At 43.9% G+C, this 21,638-nt stretch overlaps 1 protein-coding gene across 2 annotated transcripts in view; it reads right to left on the bottom strand.

Moving 5' to 3' along the window:
* LHFPL2 (LHFPL tetraspan subfamily member 2) overlaps nucleotides 1-21,638 on the bottom strand; it is a 174,459-nt gene that overhangs the window by 101,152 nt on the left and 51,669 nt on the right. Inside the window, exon 1 of one of the 2 annotated variants that reach the window (XM_070377258.1) lies at nucleotides 4,551-4,572. The exons of the other annotated variant lie outside the window; for it this stretch is intronic. The gene's annotated coding sequence lies outside the window, so the exon portion shown is untranslated. Of the gene's footprint in view, nucleotides 1-4,550; nucleotides 4,573-21,638 lie in introns of those variants that run through there. 2 annotated transcript variants of the gene reach the window in all.

Genomic DNA, 21,638 nt, shown 5'->3' on the forward strand with positions numbered 1-21,638 from the left:
CACTACTTCCACATTTCCCCCCTCTATTTGCCATGAAGTAATGGGGCTAGATGCCATGATCTTAGTTTTTCTAAAATTTAGTTTTAAGCTGGCTCTTTCATTTCCTCACTCTCAGCAAGAAACTCTTTAGTTCCTCTTTGCTTTCTGCTATTAGAGTGGTATCAGCCACATATCTGAGGTTCTTGACGCTTCTCCCAATAGATAGGTATAGATACAGTTTTTTATTATTTTGTTTAAGTTAGCTGTTTGTCCACTAAAGTGCAAGCTCCATTAAAGCAAAGCCTTGAATATGCTTGAGTCTGTGCTATATGGACACCTAATATCTGGACTAGCACCTGAGACAGAGTGAGTTCTCAGCGTCAGTTGATGAATACATGTAGAGGAAGATGGTAATGTCTGGATCAAGATAAGAAACTCAGGGGGAAAAAGGAGATCACGTGAGGGTAGCCTCTATCTGCTCATTGAGGCTTTTCAAGTTTGAAGTATAGCTGTCCCTCTGTACTGGCAGGTTTTAACCCAAGGCTGGTTGAATCTGTGGGTGCAAAACACAGGGATATGGAGGGCCAACCATAACTGGTTAGGTGGCCAAGTAGGGGGGATGCCAGTAGGCAAAGTGCAGGAACTGAAGAGTTTAGAGCAGTCCACAGAGTTTGGGAAATTATCAGGAGGTGACTGAAGTCATAGTTAAGGGTGAGATCATCCCAGAGTAAGGGAAGGAGCTGACTATCGTCCAGTTAAAAAAAATAAAATTAATAGCATCTACCTTACAGGGATGCATACTAACGGAGTGAGTACAAGTGAAATAGCTGGTCTGTCTCCTCCAGGCTTAGCCAAATTACTCTAGACAGAAGTAATTTGTCTGTAATTATCTCAGTAATAAATTGTAAATATCTAAGTAATAAATCTCAAAAATGCTTTGCAATATACGAACAACTCGTCAGACTAAGACCGACGATCCTTAGTGCCACTCTACTCTCAAAGCATTGATTCAAGAATCGTATACTTACAGGAGGCTCTTTTCCTTGTGTAGCATTCTGAGTTACTCCAGGCTAATCAGTCTGATTAAGAGATACTCCAGCGTTACCCACCGTGTGAACTAATGCTGTATGATTATGTGTTGTTCCAACAGGGGAAAGCAGGCAGTCAGGAACACAATTATTCAGAATGAGGCATAAAAGGAAAAAGTTCATTCCTACCAGCTTGGTGAACACGAGCATCTAACGTGCCACAAGCACTGTTATTGCAGATTTGAACGTAAATTCACTGGGAGAAAAACCTCCTGGCACAGACTAAAAAGTAGTGACAAATACGGCATTTGAGCCAAACTCAGAAGATGAGTCAAGTGGAAAGGTCCAATTTCAGGACAGGGAAAAAAAAATCACTGGTTGGTTTAGGTGGTTTGCTTTTAAGTTTGTGACTAACTGTCGCTTAACTAAAAATAACCACCCAGAGTCGGTGCTGGGGCAACGGACGTCACCAGGAGTGCGCCATTCAGAAGAGTTAGTCAAGGAGCCGAAGAAAGGCCCAAGGCCGCCACACACACCCGCTGAAGCAACTGGGTGGAGCGCCCGCCCCAAGCGCGGCTGCAGAGGGGCCTTCGGCACGGGGCTCTGGGGTGTCGCTGGCGGGGCGGAGGAGCAAGCGTGCGTCCCCGGCCAGGACTTCACTGTCTCTGCAGTTATCTTTTTTTAAAATGTTAAAATTCCACTGAAAATTTTGTTTGTTGAAAGCACTCGCTATGAAAACAAACACTTTGGAAGCCACTGGAGTGAAGCAAATTAATTCTGGGGATAAAACCCAACAGATGTCTTAAAACTCTAACTTTTATACCCATTTTCACCACTGGCTCTAGAGCAGGACCATTTACTGTGAGGATTGGTTGGTGCAGAGATTAAGAGGTACATAAGGTTTATACTTCTGTAATGTTTACCAAAATGAACATGTCTCTTCTCAAAAAAGTGTTGGAGATACTTTAGCTCAGATGACTTGTTTTTTCTATCTTTCATAGAAAAGAAATGACAGTTAAAGCTAATTGCTTCCCTGGGCAAAGATGAAATCCCACGTAGGCTTCATACATGACTGTATTTATGCTAAGAAACAAGAGAAACTGTTCCGTGTTTAATTAGTAGTAAGATCTATTCATACAGAACCATTCTCTGGGGGAACTGTGAGCACTGGAATCATATTTTTAAAAACAACTTTCATGAGATTCCTGTACGCTATTCTTTTACAGATGAAAACCAAGTGTTTTCAATTTTAATTACAAAGTGGTGTTTCAATGAAGAAATGAGAACAGCTACAGAGAACAATGGGCTTCAAGGGGTTAAAATACAAACAGATCTATTTTCTAACACCAGCCCTTCTCCCAATTCCCAAAAGAGTAGGAGGCCAGCAGTCACAAGAACTATAGAGCATTATTTCAGTAATCTCTACTGTAACTTAGCCTTGAAAGTTCTGTCTTCAAATTGGAAAGACCCACAGTCAGAATTCACTGAGACCCTGGCTTACAAAGAGTATTTTAGATTTTCCTCAAGGCTGTTCAAGATGGAGACTGTGTGCTCCCCCAACCCCCATCCCCTACCCACAAGATAAGATGCCAAGCCCTCCCTGACCAGGACCTGCCTGCAAGGTCCTGGGAGGAAAAGCTGAGTTCAGATATCCTTCCAGGCTCTCTGACCCTCCCTGTGACCCCTGGCACACATGTGAGGAGCAGCTGGTCAGGGTTAAAAGTACAGTCTGGCTCCAGAGCCCTGCCCAGTTAACTGGCCCACTGAGCGAATGACTGAACCCTGACCTTGGCCGCACCACCCCCATTCTCTTAACCAAACGTGTTAACTGGCTGCAGATTTTTAAACTAGGCCTCAGTGCATTTTCTCACACACACACACACACACACACACAGGACAGAACTTTCTCTAGCGAGGGAACATCATTTTATTTGTGAACAGCCCAGTGTGGGCATGTGTGCTTAGTCACTCAGTTGTGTCTGGCTCTTTGCAACCCCATGGACTGTAGCCCGCAAGGCTGCTCTGCCCATGGGATTTCCCAGGCAAGAATACTGGAGTGGGTCACCTTTTCCCCTTCTAGGGGATCTTCCAGATGCAGGAATCGAACCTGCATCTGCAGGTGGATTCTTAACCACTGAGCCACCTGGGAAGCTCTAATAGCCAAGGACTTACCAGCATATTCGACTGCAGTCAATGGTTAAACAGCAACCCCCAATTGGCTCAAACCCCACCCTCTGCTCCCACTCCCGTGTGTTAGAGGATGCCTCACTGAAATCTCCAGAAAACACTCTCTTCAGAGACATTTCTTCTGCTGCATGACTTCTGGTTCCTGTGCTCTCATTTACATGAACCCTTCACGCTGGCAGGGGACAATCCTTCCTTGAGCCAGATCTCTTGTTCCCCGTGTCTGCATTCCTCAGTCACTGAACTTTTCACTGCCTCAGAGCTCTGTGTACACTTCGGAACTGCTGACTATTCAGATCAGATCAGATCAGTCGCTCAGTCGTGTCCGACTCTTTGCGACCCCATGAATCGCAACACATCAGGCCTCCCTGTCCATCACGAACTCCCGGAGTTCACTCAGACTCACGTCCATCGAGTCAGTGATGCCATCCAGCCATCACATCCTCTGTCGTCCCCTTCTTCTCCTGCCCCCAGTCCCTCCCAGCATCAGAGTCTTTTCCAATGAGTCAACTCTTCGCATGAGGTGGCCAAAGTACTGGAGTTTCAGCTTTAGCATCATTCCTTCCAAAGAAATCCCAGGGCTGATCTCCTTCAGAAAGAGGGCAGAAAGAACCTCGGGGATGCTCTGATACAAAGCCATTGTTTTTTCGAACAGGGAACTTAAGTCCAGAGAAGTGAAGTGAGGAAAAAAATGTCTGGGTGCCAAAGCTGGGGGACAGCAAACTGCATACTCTCTCCTAATCCTGTGCTCATGCCAGGGGATTAAACACCAGGTTCCTCGGGCCCTGGGGTGCCCACCTGTGCCTCAGGCACCAGGAGACGGGAGGAGGCTGAGGGGAGACCCCAAGAACAGCTGTATTTTCTCTGTTTCATATATTAAAGTTAAACACAAGATTTCATTTGAAAGAAAGGGTTTCACTGTAAATAAACAAACATCTGGAAAACCACCACATGGCAGAGCCAACTTCAAATGAATGGAAAGTTAAAAGAGAGAAACAACTGAAAACACAGGGTCTTACTTTAATGGATGTGTCCTTTTTCAAATGGAACAAGGAAAGAAAACAGCACTAAAACCAAATGTTATAACTTAGCGTTCTCTCCTTTATTTTTGCCTATGCAAGAAAACAAGACAAACAAAAGAGACAAAGAGAAGAAAGACAAAGGGAAGGTAGTATATTTTCATTTCTAGGTCCCTAGGAATGTATTAAATCCATGCTACACTGACTGGACAATTCCAAGAAACAGAGTCACACAGGACATCAGCCTTCCTAAAATTGTTAAGATAAATCTTCACTAAAAAGAATGAAATGTTTTCACAAGTTACTGGTACACACACACACAAAACCCTTCCAATTTTACCTTTGTTTTTCTGTCTGCTCAGCACCTTTAATGGCTTGTAACTTCTTCCATTTTTAAAGAAACTAATTCTTTTTTTTACAGATGCTCACAAGCCAATGAACAGTGTCGCTTTAAGGTGAGCAGGCGGGAGGGAGGCTCGCTCATCACCACGTGGTAGGCTAGGCTGGATGCAGTCTGCAGAAAGCAGAGGGCCCCAGGGACATTGGGAATTCATCAAGTCATCCAGAACTATGCTCACTGTGGTTTGGCATGCCACAAAACAACTTTCTGACTTTTTCATTTTCGTCATTATGGACTGACAGTGGAGCTAGATGATTTAAAAATCTTGTTTCAGACTATCTTCTTAACTTTGTAAAGTTAACAGCTTCCAAAGACAATGAACCAACCAACCTCTTCTCATTTAATAGACTGTTTAAAGCCAGCAAGCTTGATCATTTAGTAAAGCAACAGTTCCTTACAGGAAGTGCCCTCAAGCTAAACGCCGCTCTTTGGGGAGTTTGTTAATATGCTCAGGCAAGCCAGCTCTGTCAAAGCCAAGTGACCTCCCAGTGCCATCCTCTGAAAAGATCGAATGTCATCTTCTAAAAGGACTTCCTTCTTCCTCCCTCCTACTCACTCCCAAATTTCCACAAGCAACATTAGCATTCCAAGACAAATGAGAGACTCATTTCAGGGCATGGAAAAGTCAACACATTTTTAAGAAGCCAAAAGATAATGGAACAGAAGGATAAATTGGGAGATTGGAACTGACATATACACACTGCTGCTGCTGCTGCTAAGTCGCTTCAGTCGTGTCCGACTCTGAGGGACCCCATAGATGGCAGCCCACCAGGCTCCGCCATCCCTAGGATTCTCCAGGCAAGAACACTGGAGTGGGTTGCCATTTCCTTCTCCAATGCATGAAAGTGAAAAGGGAAAGTGAAGTCGCTCCGTCATGTCCGACTCTTCGAGACCCCATGGACTGCAGCCTACCAGGCTCTCCCGTCCATGGGATTCTCCAGGCAAGAGTACTGGAGTGGGGTGCCATTGCCTTCTCCATATACACACTGCTATATAATAAAATAGGCAACGACTAAGAACCTGCCATATAGCACACAGAACTCTACTCAATACTCTATAGTGGCCTATATAGGAAAAGAATCTAAAAGAAAAAAAAGACCGGATATATGTATATGCATAACTGAGTCACTTTGCTGTAGACCTGAAACTAACACAACATTGTTAAATCAACTGTATTATAGTAAAAAATTTTTTTAATAAATTTTTAAAAAGATAATGGAACAAAGTACTGATTTTCCTTATGTTTAGGATATATGAATAGTAACATGAGTTGTTTTATGAACTTGGAACTCTGCAAAGTGTCATCTTGGTTAGTCCCCAAACAGACTTACTTAAGTGACCTAACGTTCATGCTCTGCTTTTGAAGATCTCTGGGACAGAAATTCCACCGTCTCCACTGGTAATCTGACTTGTGGTTTAATTTCCTTCAGAGTCAAAGGGGACTGTTGCTTTCAACTTTAAAAAAAGTTAAGCAAGAGCTTAGCTCTTGTTAAAGATGTCATCTGAACCCTGAAACTAGTAACTGCAACAACACAGAAGTGAACAACTAAGAACCATGCTACAGGCTAAACCACACACATTGGACACGTGCCTGGGTTACAAGGATGGACTTGTTGCTTGTCGTTTTGTTGTTCTCCTTGCCCAGATGACCCTATATGCACCATGGGTCTCTGCATTCGTGACTCAAATTCACAAGTTTAAGAACCACCTCCCAGGAATCCTTTAGTACAAGGTTTCTGACATCATTACTCTCCACCTCAGCATGCTTTCTCTTAGTTATATGTCCTATAACAAGGCAAAACTAACACCCCATCCATCGATAACATACACGAACAGTGTGCGGGCTCTGGAAAGAAACGCGTGTACAATGAAGAGGTGTCTCCTAGTCACTCTGGAAAATCATTCCCAGGCCTTCCACAGTTTTCAAATGAGAAGAAATTTGGGGTTTTGGTGTCCTTTTCCCTTTCTGTCTTTCTAAATGTCCCCTAAGCAATGTCATACTCAGGTTTCCTAAATTTCCTAAATTATTTTAAATTCCACTGAGCTATAACTCCTTGAAACAAGTCTTCTGGAGATTTTGCCCTTGGCCTCCTGGAATTTTTCAATGAAACTCTAAAGAGATGTTTACCTGACCTCAAATGCTATCCTAATGAAAGCTCTGTTTTTAATTCCTTGAACTTTTCTCTCTGTCTTTTCTTGTCATGCCCTCTGGGAAAGAAAGACAAGTAGAGTTGTTGGCTTGACCTCAACTGGCAAACACCAAGATAATCCAGTTCTAATAGTTTCTCAAGAACTTGGACAGCATCACAAAGACATTAATTATGTTCCTTCTCTGGCATGGTCGTTTGCACTTCACCTTTTTACAGGATCAATGTAAAGATAGGAATGCCAGCACATAATCTTTGTGACAAAGACATCAATCACAGAAAGAATAAAAGGAATATTACTGAGTTTTTCAAAAGCAATGAGAGAGTAGGGAAAATCTATGACCTAAGGGGCAGAAAGGAGGAGTAAGACCTCCTCCTTTTTCTTTTTTGCCAACTAGTCCAAATGAGGCTGAGTTCAGACTCTCTCTAGCAGGGTTTGGAATTGATCACCCATAACCAGGGTATGGTTGATAATTTCATTTTCTTGTAAGAAAGAAGATTCCTGGTATGGAGCTTTTGGCAGCTCCATTTCAAATTGAAACATTTATCTCTGTTTGGGAATGGCTTGGGTCATATTTATTTCAGAGGCTTCTGCCTCCACCTGGGGTACCTTCTTCTGCTAAGAGATCAAGGGGTGATATGAACAGCTTCACTTCATCATCAATTTCCTCTGGGAACCACCTTCCAGGAATCATTCAGTACAAGGCTTCCGACATCATTACTCTCCACTCCACCTTACATGCTAGGTTTCCCGTATCATGCTTTTTCTTAGCCACAGGTCCTCTAACAAGGTAAAATTATCATGAGATCCATCAGTAACATACATGAGCACTGTGAGGGCTCAGAGACTCCAGGTCCAGCTCTCTGCTACCTAGATGCTATGATTTGGGAGAGTGCTTACTCATGAAAGCTGTGTTTCGAGCAGACCGTTCTGAGAAGGTACACTTGGTATAATACTAAAGATTAACTCAAATCTCAGTACCAAAGGGTAATTTATTTCCTCCCTCTTTTTGCATCTGAGTCGCCCAGATGGTAAAGAGTCTGCCCACAAAGCAGGAGACTGGGTTTGATCCCTGGGTTGGGAAGATCCCCTGGAGAAGGGACTGGCTAACCACTCCAGTATTCTTGTCTGAAGAATTCAATGGATAGAGGAGCCAGGCAGGCTACAGTCCATGAGGTCACAAAGAGCTGGACACAACTGAGCTACTAACACTAAAAAAAAAAAAAAAAAGGATGAAAACTGGCCTCAAACAAAGCAAAAAGGCTTATGAAGGGTCCCAACTTCAGCGATTTTGCCATTTTTACTCTCTGGCCATTTCCCGGTACCATGGGTCAAAACAGAGCAACGACTCGAGCCACAGCTGGAATAATTTCAGATTTCAGCACCGAGCCAAGTTGAAATGCCTACCATGATGCGTAACTTACACTGGCTAACTGAGTGGACTGATTTTTAGGATTCTTAAAAAATTGCTCTTAAAAAAATCTCATTTAACACTTTATTTATGTTCCAGCTTAGCATATCTAATCAAGGACTGTGACAGGGATCTTCAGGTGAAGTAAAAGATCAGGTAAGTCCCTGAAGCTTCCTCATCTGTAATAATCAGAAGGAAGATGCTGGTTGAGAAACCCATTCCATTAGCAATAACAGGAAAGGAGATGGCAAATAACTCAATGGTTTTCAACTTTTTTGTTCATCTTTATCTAGCTCAACTCAAACTGGCTACTTCTTTATCCCTGGGTCACTTTGCATGAACAGAAGCCCTACAATTAAAAATAAGGGAACTTATTTTATCCCCATTCCATTCAAATTTTCATTTATTCTGTCTTATCAATGGCTTAGTTTTTCATTCTCTTTTTTCTCTGAAAGGAATGACAGTTTTAAAAATGGCTTTTCTTCTAGAAGATAAATAAGAGATCTTTAGTCTTAGTTTATGTTGACATGATCCAGCCCAAATGATTCTGAACTCTTGGCAAGCAGTTAAGAAGGGCGACTTTGAAAAAGGAGATGGCATTTTAAGCTCAAGGAGATTTCAGCTGGGGAGGGCGAAGCTGATCAGTTTAGGATTTTCATAAAATTTAGATTAATACTGAAAAACTAGGAATAGAGCCTCCTATATTCTTTCCACTTCCCATAAGTAAATGAGAAAGAAAAGACAGCCAGGATGAAAAACTTCTTGAGAAGGTAAAAAGAACAGTAGCGTTTGTCAGGAAGTACTCCTCGTTGACAATGCAAATGAGGGAAGCAGTGTGACCTCAGCTCTTAGGTCCTCCTGTGGGCCTGTCTGTATCTGTTTCTAGGAAACGAGACAAGATGATAATGTATTCACTCCCGGCTAAGCGACACACAAGGATATAAAGCATTTGGTTCTGCTTGGGACAAAAATGTTCCATAAATCTTTCAAGGATGAACTAAAAGCTTAGCTCTGGACAGAGACTATGGGTACCACTGGCCTTAGAAAGGCAGGAGGGTGAGCAAGAACCAGAGGCCCAGCTGTCTCCATGGTTTGATGAGGTAGAAGAATCTTGAAAGTTTGAACCTGAGGGTATGTGGAATGAATAGGAAACAGATGATGAAAGAGGTGCTAAAGCTGCGATCCCTGGAGACTAGCCCCCAGGAAACCACTGTGGGTGTGTGCAGTACCAGAGGGTCAGGAGTAAGTAAGTGTTCTGCGTAGAAACATCCCAGCCATGCATCAAGGGAGACAGAATCTTCCAGAACTCAAACCTCAAGAGCACTGAGGACCTCAGCGGTAACAACAAACCTCCTCCTTCTCATCACGGACGAACTGAGCCCTTGCATTCGTCTCCCTGGATCGCTTACAACAATCACAGAGACAGGCTATCGACTCCATGCTACAGATAGGGCCTGCAGTCAGACCCTTCTCACACGAGCTCCCAGTGTCAGAGCTTCAAGTGGAAGGGATGGCAAGGCCATTTTCATCTGAGGCTGTACCTCTCTGAAGGACCTACGGAGGAGGAACCGCATCAACTCTGGAGTGCAGACTCTTGGGGGTAAGTACCGGCTTCACTATTTGCAGTGTGGGGACATAATTACCACGTGCCGCCAAAAGCTGCCCTTTCAGTCTCCTTTCCCTGGGGCAAGTGACTCAAACCTCTAAGAGCTCTGCTGTTCCTAACACGGGCTCATCAACGTGCCACCTCACTGGGCGGCTGTGAGGATTAAGTGAGACGGTTTCGTAACAATGAAGCAGCAGGCAAGTACTGGAGGTGGCTGTTCCGTGTTATCCCTTGAGTCTCACGCTGCCTCATTTACAGAAGAGGGCTACCCCACCTGGCTTTGCAGAAGCCCTGACCGTAACAGAGGAACCGCAGTGTCTGAACGCAGGATCTGCAGCCCAGGGCACGCAGCTTCCCAGAGCTGGTGTGCTTCTGGCGCCTCAGCCTGTCTCTGCTTCCTCGGTCACCACAAAACGGTTACACACTGGGGCAGTCAAGCCTGCGAAGAGACTCCCACTCGGAGTGTGTAAGTGTTCCAGGGGGGAGCCTGTGCAAGGCCCCATCCTCCCTGGCTCCTCTCCCCAACAGAGCAGGCAGACACATTCAATAAAGCAATCGTAGAAACGTCCAGATTTTATACGAAAAAAAAAAACAAGTTGATCCTTAAATTCTATTCCACCACTCGGTTTAGGGTTCTCCACTTACTAATCTAGGATAAACTGTGTTTTCCAGCAATTACTATTTGAAACGCTCTAGAAAAGGGTGTTTCAATATAACAAGAATGAGAATATCCTTTTTAGATATACTAAGACTTAGAATATTCTTTTTAATCGTTTTTGTTGACTAATGAACACTTCAAATTTTTTAACTCAGTAAGCTTACCTCTTTATTGGAGATAAGGAGAAACCTAGCAGCTTTTGCTTCAAAAAGAACAACTGCTAGTTTATTATAATTACACCTTATCCTTTTGATCTTGACCTTCATTAATAATAAAATAAAGGTATTTCTGACAGTCATTAAAGTCCATGCCATTTGAACTGTGGAAAAGAAATATTAAACAAGGCAAGGCTGAATACTTTGAACTTCACTAACAACAGGACAATGTCTACTGCACAGCCAATTTAAGTTGGCCATAGAGACTCATGGTAGAAAGTGAGGAGGAGCTGAGGAGCCTCCTGATGAAAGCGAAAGAGGAGAGCAAAAAAGCTGGCTTAAAACTCAACATTCAAAAAATGAATATCATGGCATCTGGGCCCATCACTTCATGGGAAATAGATGGGGCAACAATAGAAACAGTGACAGACTTTCTTTCTTGGGCTCCAAAATCACTGATATGGTAACTGCAGCCATGAATGAAAAGATGCTTGCTCCTAGGAAGAAAAGCTATGATCAACCTAGACAGCATATTAAAAAGCAGAGACATTACTTTGCCAACAAAGGTCTGTCTAGTTAAAGCTATGGGTTTTCCAGTAGTCATGTACAGATGTGAGAGTTGGACCATAAAGAAAGCTGAGCGCTGAAGAATTGATGCTTTTGAACTGTGGTGTTGGAGAAGACTCTTGAGAATCCCTTGGACTGCAAGGAGATCCAACCAGTCCATCCTAAAGGAGATCAGTCCTGAATATTCATTGGAAGGACTGATGCTGAAGCTGAAACTCCAATACTTTGGCCACCTGATGCAAAGAACTGACTCATTAGAAAACACCCTGATGCTGGGAAAGGCTGAAGGCAGGAGGAGAAGATGACAGAGGATGAGATGGTTGGATGGCATCACCGACTCAATGGACATCAGATTCTGGGAGTTGGTGATGGACAGGGAGGCCTGGCGTGCTGCAGTCCATGGGGTCGCAAAGAGTCGGACACGACTGAGCGACTGAACTGAACTGATAGAGACTCAGGTGGCACTAGTGGTAAGGAATCCACCTGCCAATCCACAGGTTGGATCCCTGGGTTGGGAAGATCCCCTGGAGTAGGAAATGGCTCCCCACTCCAGTATCCTTGCCTGGGAAATTCCATGGGCAGAGAAGCCTAGTGGGCTATAGTCCTTGGGGTTGCAGAGTTGGACACAACTGAGCACACAGAGACTCACACTTTCCACAGTCTATCTGCTGGCATGGTTGATGCCTGTTGGCAAAGCAGTCACGTCGAGTCTTCTTATTAAACAGGACAAAGGGATGACAGTGTTAGGCGCTGTGAGCTAGCTGTTATGGAAGAGTTCTCCCACTGGTAAGGGTCTGTGGGCCGGGAATAAGGGACATAACAGGAAAAGATCACCAGAAAATGCTGACACCTCTGCTCAACATCCCACACCTCCTGGTCACAGGGACTCAGGCCTGAATCCTGAACACTCTGGGTCCACATGTAAGCTATTATGAGTAACTGTGCTTGAAATTTAATGCCACATCTGCTCTTCCGCAGCCTTTGGAAGTCTTACGAATTTCTCTGACAACTGTTTGCAAAGGCCATAATCACAGGCATCTGAAACTGGATCTCCAGCTACAGGGTAGAACACCACATAATTCCAAAAGGCTCCTGGCCCAACCATATTTGGTTTCTTGTCTCTCTTGCTTTCTTTAAAATTGCGCTGAGCCTTCAATTTGCAGAAAGCGTGATTAGCATGGGAAGAAGGCGGCCCGTACCATCCTCACCACACAGGCCCCTTATCATCTCCCTTCTGGTTGCAGCAGGAGGCAACCGGGGCTCACAGCAAGTGCTCACAGCAACCTGCTCCAGGGCTGCTCCTCCACGACAGCTCCGGAATCCAGGAGGCAGCCTGAGGAGGCACCCTAGCCAGGGGACCAGAAGACAGATTGCATCGGTCCTTCCCAGCCCTTCCACTTGGGTTGCTCAGAAGCGGTGTGGTTCTGAGGCTGACGTGCCCTTTCTAATTATGCTGGCCACTGACAATGCGACAGTGACATGTGACACTTTGAACAATGCATGCAACCTCCCTGAGTCTGTTCCGTATTTGAAACATTTAACAGCATTCACTTATTAAAAGGATTTCTGCACTGATCTACCTTCATCCTGTAAACACAAGATTATCAAGCAGGAAGCGTTCTTGCACCAATTCAGCCACGGACGGATTCAGTGACACTGAGCAAGTCATCAGTCTTCTAACCCCATTTCTAGCCCTCTCCTATTTTTCCTTATGAGGAAGAAACATAACAAGGTACAGAGAAGTGTTCCTTAAAGGATGAGGTGCTGTTATCAGTGTCTCATTGTCCTCTTTGGAAGCTCCGTTCTGACAGTTAAGAGCTCTGGAGCCAGACTGGCAGAGTTAATTCAAGTTATGGAACCACTCTCACCTCACTTTTCTCATCTGTAAAGTGGTGATGAAACAGCCCCTATTTCTGAATTACTGAATTAGATGGGGAAATGTAAAGAAAGCTCTTAGTCCAGAAACAATAAAAGGTGCCCAAGGTGAGTCACTCTCATTATCCTGTCATTAGCCTTGCCTTCTTTCCTGATTTCATCAGGCACCTTTCAAAATACAGAACCTTTTTTAAAGTATTCAACTTTGGTGCGCTAAGGGAAGAGGAGGCACTAATAATGATCATTGCATCGGCCACCTCATTTCATGCCCTGAAACCAACACACACTGCATATTTCAGTATCCCTTTTCATCTTTAGTCCAGAAAGGTCAAGTGGCTATTAGGTGGCAACCAGGATGCGAAGTCAGACCCGAGTGGCCCTGACCATGCTTTCCATTGCACTGTTTCCATATGCATACAAAACGGGAGTGTAATAAAGGTTTCCCTAAAAAATGACCAAGTCACCTAATTCATACGGGCAGTGCGGTTCAAAGGCTATAGTGAAAAACAGCTTTAGATTTGGACTTCAGCAGTCAAGGCACAGCTCAGCTGGTACCTAGTCCTGACCTGCCTCCCAGGCCCTCCTTTACTGCAGGAGGTGGTGAGTGCTGAGCAGAGACCTCCGTGGCACACTCTGCCCAGCCTGTGCAGACTCGGCAGTCGCACACCTGCTGGTTCCTGCCTGTCTTCTCCAAGTTCACCTCACGTGCCCAAGGCTCCAGCTGACACCCAGCCTGGAGTGGCACACAAAGTTGTCAGCTGAATGGATGCAGGAATCCTGGCCATCTGTGTAGCCCCCGTCATACCAAAGACGTGTTGATTTGACAATCATGAGAGGTTAAAAGGGTCCAGAATTAAACCCAGCCCCTGCAGGGTGTCATGGCGGAATATAACCTGTGTAGTTTGCAAGATCACACCTCACAAAGAGCATTTCATAATTCTATGTAGTTAGAAAGACAGCTAACCAAAATATATTTATACAGTTATCAAATTTGGCTTGTCGTGTCTGCTATGAAATGCTCTTGCAGCGTTATATTAGGCTGGTGCAAAAGTAATCTGCCGTTCTGCGTTGTTGAAATTCGCCATTTAATATTGGAATATATTCTTAAATAAATATGGTTAGGTTATACATCATTTTAAAGCTCATTTCTTGCTTTATGTTTTTTGCTAATGACATAATTTGCTACTTATTTTGTATGTATTTTAGACTATGGAAACGATGCTAGGCAAAAAGCAAATTTGAGCGATTTCCTTATTGGAGTTCAAAACGGATTGTAAAGCAGCAGAGACAACTTGCAACATCAACAATACATTTGGCCCAGGAACTGCTAATGAACGTATGGTGCAGTGGTGGTTCAGGAAGTTTTGCAAAGGAGACGAGCACCTTGAAGATGAGTGTAATGGCCGGCCATCAGAAGTTGACAACAACCAACTGAGAGCCATCATCGAAGCTGATTCTCTTACAACTACACAAGAAGTTGCCAAAAAACTCAGTGTTGACTATCATGGTCATTCAGCCTTTGAAGCAAATTAGAGAGGTGAAAACGTTTGATAAGTGGGTGCCTCATGAGCTGACCAAAAATCAAAAAAATCATTTGAAGTGTCGTATTCTTACTAGATGCAACAACAGCAAACCGTTTCTTGATTGGATTATGACATGTGACAAAAATGGGATTTTATACAATAACCAGCTCAGTGGTTGAACCAAGAAACTCCAAAGCACTTCTCAAAGCCAAACTTGCACCAAAAAAAGGTCATGGTCACTGTTTGGTCATCTGCTGCTGGTCTGATCCATGAAAGCTTTCTGAATCCCAGTGAAACCATTACATATGAGAAGTATGCTCAGCACATTGATGAGATGCACGGAGAAGGGAATGGCTACCCACTCCAGTATTCTTGCCTGAGGAATTCTATGGACAGAGGAGTCTGGTGGGCTACAGTCCATGGGGTCGCAAAGAGCGGATACAACTGAGCAACTTTTACTCACTCTTTCACAGAAAACTGCAACGCCTGCGACCAGCAGTGGTCAACAGAAAGGGGCCGATTTTTCTCCACAACAACCCCTAACCACATGTCACACAACCGATGCTTCAAAAATTGAACAAACTGGGCTATGAAATTTTGTCTCACCCGCCATATTCACCTGACCTCTTGCCAACCGACTACTACTTCCTCAAGCATCTCGAGAACTTTTTGAAGGAAAAACTCTTCTGCAGCCAGCAGGAGGCAGAAGATGCTTTCCAAAATTTCCCTGAATCCGAAACACGAATTTTTAAGCTATAGGAATGAACAAACTTATTTCTCATTGGCAAAAATGTGTTGATTGTAATCGTTCTTATTTTGATTTAAAAAGATGTGTTTCAGCCTATTTATAAGGGTGAATTGATTGAGAAGGCTGAATTTAAATTGATTTAAAATTTAAAATTCAACATCCGAAACCACAATTACATTTGCACCAACCTAATACAAATGCACAAACTTCACACAGATGGCGGTATTATATCTAGTACCACATTTTTTTTTGGCAGGGGGAAGAAGGATAGTCCAGGAAGTCCCAGTCAATGATAACAAAACATTGAGCAATACTTTTAAAGGTATGTTATAATGAAAGGTTATTTTTGGATCATCATGTTTCCTTTTGACAAGTACCTGGCAAGAGAGCAAATACGAACTTACATAAAGGTATTAACTGATAATACAAGTAAAACAAAATCCAAGTTCTTTCTAATGTACTTAGCCCCTCAGTTTACTGTGCTCTTGGTTTTCATTTTTACTGACTATATAGGGTTCATTTTTCCCTTCTCACTTCATACATTTTTACAACTAATAAATACTGCAAGCAAAGTTTCTATCAAAGGAAGTTTCGAGTGTGTTATTTTTTCTTTTCCAGTCTTCAATTGGGTCTCCCTCCTGAAAGACTGAGAGTCACAGAGACAGACAACTGCCTCCTGACATTTAAATGAAGCATTGCTGGACAGTTGCTTTTTAAACATCTATAAAGCTCACCCTCGGATTTAATAAAGATCAATACATTTCTGTAAAAAAAAAAAATACATGAAATAAGTTTACACTTCACTAAACATTCAAATAAAACCAAGAAATAGCTATATCCATGCTGGAACATTGAGTATTACCAAAATTATGAAGAACGTAAGGTCATGATAATCCCAGAAAAATTTCATACAAATGAAGAATGCAGATTCTGCCTTATGCTATCTCAGGTTTAGAGCTAAGAAGGCTTCCTAGTCTCTTAAGCCTTTGATCTATTTTAGGATCTCTGACCCTTTATTCCTGGGAGTTAATGACACTTCTGAGTACTGCTGCTGCTGCTAAGTTGCTTCAGTCGTGTCCGACTCTGTGCGACCCCAGAGACGGTAGCCCACCACGCTCCCCCATCCCTGGGATTCTCCAGGCAAGAACACTGGAGTGGGTTGCCATTTCCTTCTCCAATGCCTGAAAGTGAAAAGTGAAAGGGAAGTCGCTCAGTCTTGTCCAACTCTTTGCGACCCCACAGACTGCAGCCTACCAGGCTTCTCTGTCCATGGGATTTTCCAGGCAAGAGTACCGGATTGAGTTGCCATTGCCTTTTCCGAAACAATTATGTCTCGATGCCAACCTAGTGACACATTTAATGTGCTAGTTTGTGGTGGAAGGGGTAAATCTCATTGACAGTTTTTCATAAAGGGGATTCCCTGCTGGCTCAGCAGTAAGAATCTGCCTGCCAAAGCCAGTGACATGGGTTCAATCCCTGGGTCGGGAAGATCCCCTTGAAAAGGAAATGGCAATCCACTCCAGTATTCTTGCATGGGAAATTCCATGAACAGAGGAGCTTTGCAGGCTACAGTCCATGGGATCACAGTCAGACACAACTCAGCAACTAAATAACAATTTTTCAAAACAACCACCTCATATACAGCCCCTGTCCATAAAGAGACTCTGCAGAAGTCAGACATCCACAGTTGGTATGTACGTCCAAGTTCCTCACAGAAGGGAATTCAGATGACATAAACCCCAAAACTCTGTCTGTTCCCATGACCAAGCAACAGACAAAATGCAAGGAACAAGAGGAAGCAGTTGACCTACAAGGGCCTGAACATTTTTCCCTCTGCAGCTTTTGAAACAGTTTACAGTTTCTTTATCTTTATTAGGACATTTTCCTCATCAAATTAATGACTCACTAAACAAAAGACTTACTAAAATGTTTACAGTTGGGAAAAAACTGTCTGTTAAGGCTCCAGCAGAAAAGACAAGTCATAATTCGTCATTGCTTTTCAATGAAATCATCTGGGAAAGGCAGAGCTGAAGAGCTGGGATAGAAACACAGGATAACAACTTGCAATTCAACGGAAATTCTGAGACCAATGCAAAGAAAATGCCTGCAAATCCTTTTGGCCCTATAATCCATCCCATCATCATCTCCACCCTCCCACCTATACAGAGCTCTTTCTGACAAGTGTCAAACACAGACATTCTTTTGGAATAATTGGCATTGTTAAAACCAAGTCCTTTGGAAGGTAAGTGAAGGGCATATAAGGTACTGAAGACTTGGTCTTGTGAGGATATAAAGGAACAAATAGTGGAGGTGACGAATAGATTCAAGGGATTAGATCTGGTAGACAGAGTGCCTCAAGAACTATGGATGGAGGTTCCTAACATTGTATAGGAGGTGGTGACCAAAACCATCCCCAAGAAAAAGAAATCCAAGAAGGGACAGTGGTTGTCTGAGGCCTTACAAATAGCTGAGAAAAGAAGAGAAGCCAAAGGCAAAGGAGAAAGGGAAAAATATACCCAACTGAATGCAAAATTTCAAAGAATAGCAATGAGAGATAAGGAAGATTTCTTGGAGAAGAAAATGGCAACCCACTCCAGTATTCTTGCCTAGATAATCCCATGGACAGAGGAGCCTGGTAGGCTACAGTCCATGGGGTCACAAAGAGTCGAACAGGACTGAGCGACTTCACTTCACAGACCTATAGTTAGAGGCCAAAGGGAAGATGCCATTGCGGTGGTAGCATTCCAGCCAGGGAACTCTGGAAGAAACCAGAAGAACCAGAGATGGTGAGGCATTCGGGCCCAGTAGTTCAAGAAGGATGGGGGGTACCTCCAGCAAGGAGAGAGAGGATGAATGCCTCATGCGGCAGAAGGAAGCCTCTGCAAGCTGCAGCCAGCTGTGTGGAGGGGATTCCTCTCACTGAAGACACACTGATAATTCTGTAAAGAGCTAACCTGGGTTTATCTCCTGGGTGGTTTATAGTTCTCCAGGTAAACAGCATGAATTCTCTGCTCTGTGGGGGGAGTGACTCTTCTCCCCCTTTTTCTCTAACAAAGTTTCACAGTTGTGTGGCCAAGAGACTCCGCCCTCTCTTTTTTAACATCTTTCACTTCTTCCCTTCTAATTTCATCTACATTAAATCCTCAACTTAATGAAAAATCCAAGTACACAGAAACACACACTTAGCCGGATTACTCCAGACAATTGGGTGGCTATTCTTTCTGAATTTCAAAAAAGATTCGAAGCTGTATAAACAGAGGTTCCTTTACACAATCAGTCAAAACAGAATCTACTCCTGGGTCCTTGCTGTTCCATCAGAACAAGAACCGATATTCACAGCAAGATTCACTGCGATAGCCAAAAGGTGCAGGCAACCCAGCAGTCCACTGAGAGATGAATGAACAAATAAAATGTGGTTCACACACACAATACACACAATGGAATATTGTTCAGCCTTAAAAAGGAAGGAAATTCTGACATATGCTACAATATGGATGAACTACGGGGACGTGAACCGTGAACTTCCAGATGTTCAAGCTGGATTTAGAAAAGCCAGAGGAACCAGAGATCAAATTGCCAACATCCGTTGGATCATCAAAAAAAAGCAAGAGAATACCAGAAAAACATCTACTTCTGCTTTATTGACTCTGCCAAAGCCTCTGACTGTGTGGATCACAACAAACTGTGGAAAATTCTTAAAGAGATGAGAATACCAGACCACCTGACCTGCCTCTTGAGAAATCCATATGCAGCTCTTCCTTTACAGAATTATCAGACATGGACATGGAACAACAGACTGGTTCCAAATCAGGAAAGGAGTACATCAAGGCTGTATATTGTCACCCTGCTTATTTAACTTATATGCAGAGTACATTATGAGAAATGTTGGGCTGGATGAAGCACAAGCTGGAATCAAGATTGCCGGGAGAAATATCAATAACCTCAGATATGTAGATGATGCTACCCTTATGGCAGAAAGCGAAGAACTAAAGAGCCTCTTGATGAGAGTGAAAGAGGAGAGTGAAAAAGTTGGCTTAAAGCTCAACATTCGGAAAACTAAGATCATGGCATCTGGTCCCATCACTTCGTGGCAAATAGATGGGGAAACAATGGAAACAGCGAGAGACTATTTTTTTGGGGCTCCAAAATCACTGCAGATGGTGACTGCAGCCATGAAATTAAAAGATGCTTGTTCCTTGGAAGAAAAGCTATGACCAGCCTAGATAGCATATTAAAAAGCAGAGACATTACTTTGCCAACAAAGGTCTGTCTAGTCAACGCTGTGGTTTTTCCAGTAGTCATGTACAGATGTGAGAGTTGGACTATAAAGAAAGCTGAACACTGAAGAATTGATGCTTTTGAACTGTAGTGTTGGAGAAGACTCTTGAGAGTCCCTTGGACTGCAAGGAGATCCAACCAGTCAATCCTAAAAGAAGTCAGTACTGAATATTCATTGGAGGACTGATGCTGAAGCTAAAACTCCAATACTTTGGCCAAAGTAAGTTCCAGGAGTTGGTGATGGACAGGGAAGCCTGGCGTGCTGCATGCAGTTCATGGGGACGCAAAGAGTTGGACACGACTGAGTGACTGAACTCAACTGATAAGGACATTATTAAATGAAATAAGCAAGTCACAAAGGGACACCATAAGATTCCTCTTATACAAGGTCTCTAGAGTAGTCCAATCTCAGAGACAGAAAGCAGAAGGGTGGTTGGCTTGGGCTGGGGAGACAAGGAATGGGGGGGGCTCCCATTTAAGGGTACAGAGTATCTGTTTCACAAGATGAATGAGTTCTGGAGATTGGTGGTGATGATTCAGTTCAGTGCAGTCGCTCAGTCGTGTCCAACTCTTTGCGACCCCATGAATCGCAGCACGCCAGGCCTCCCTGTCTATCACCAACTCCTGGAGTTCACTCAAACTGTCCATCGAGTCAGTGATGTCATCCAGCCATCTCATCCTCTGTCATCCCCTTCTCCTCCTGCCCCCAATCCCTCCCAGCATCAGGGTCTTTTCCAATGAGTCAACTCTTCGCATGAGGTGGCCAAGTACTGGAGTTTCAGCTTTAGCATCATTCCTTCCAAAGAACACCCAGGGCTGATCTCCTTCAGAATGGACTGGCAGTCCAAGGTGATGATTACTGAACCAAAAAAAAAATGGATGGATGTGATGCCACTTAAAAAATGTTAAGATGGTTAATTTTATGTTACATGTTTGTTTGTTTGTTTACCACAATTAAAAATAAAACAAACACCAACACAACCAGGTTTCCACAGCTGGTTTTGGCATTTGCGGCATAACCTTCCGTCGCTGAAGGTTTCTGGCTGGGAGGGGCATTCCTCAGTACTGCCAGGTCCCCACCAGCCTCTGGCAGTTACGTGGGGCTGAAGGAGCTGCCCAGGGAGCCGGGCCACCGCTCTTCCCAGGGAGTCCTTTCCCAGAAACCGTTTCTGCAGCAGGAATGCCTGACTCACTTCCCTTCCTCATGGAAATCAGACGAGAACTCTTTCATGGCCCTCAACAGAGTGGGTAATAAGATCTCAGGTTCCCTGAATAAGGAAGGGGGAAGAGCTGAAGTCAAGAGCCCAGGGCCCTAGGACCCTGGTGATGCAGCGTCGGGCCCGGGAACTCCAAGGCCACTGCCTCCCCCAGGCGACTTTACCCCGAGGTCCCGTAACAACAGCGCTTCCATGATTAAATGCTTAAAAAAATAATCGCTCTATAAGGTTCTCACAGACTTGGTCCTCACCTCAAGGAGGTCATAGTTCATGACACACCATGGTGTGCACACGAGCTGAAACGTCCAGACGACACACCGGGGCATGCGGTGTTTGATGGGCCGTGATGTACTGATGGCACGTGTGGTAGAGGTTGAGGACGCACACATTTGGGGAGAACAGGCAACCGAGCCAGAGACCAGACAGACCAAGGATGAGCAGAAGAACATGGGAGCATGGTCCAGGAGGTCAAGGCTGGACCGCAGTCAAGGGGGCGTCCGTCAGTAGCTGGCTGTTCACGACCCTCCCTGGTCCGAAGCAGTCTCATGAACTGACCCAAGGCCCCATGTTTGATGAGGCAAGAAAAGAGAGATGGAAATGATCTCTCATTCTAACCGAACCTCAGGATAATATACAAGAATAGCAAATACTCTCATACTGCTTACTATGAGCTGTTAACACTTTATAGATACTAATTTATTTGAGGCTCAGAACCATAGGCACTGTCTTAGCCACGGATGGAGAAAGGAAGACATAAAAAGGCTAAGGATCTTGCCCAAGATTTAAGAGCTAGAGAGTGTGAGACTCGGGCACTGTCCTTGCTCTTAATCATTATGCTATCC

This window comes from Bos mutus, chromosome 10, assembly GCF_027580195.1.
Source record: "Bos mutus isolate GX-2022 chromosome 10, NWIPB_WYAK_1.1, whole genome shotgun sequence".
NCBI classification, from domain to species: Eukaryota; Metazoa; Chordata; class Mammalia; order Artiodactyla; family Bovidae; genus Bos; species Bos mutus.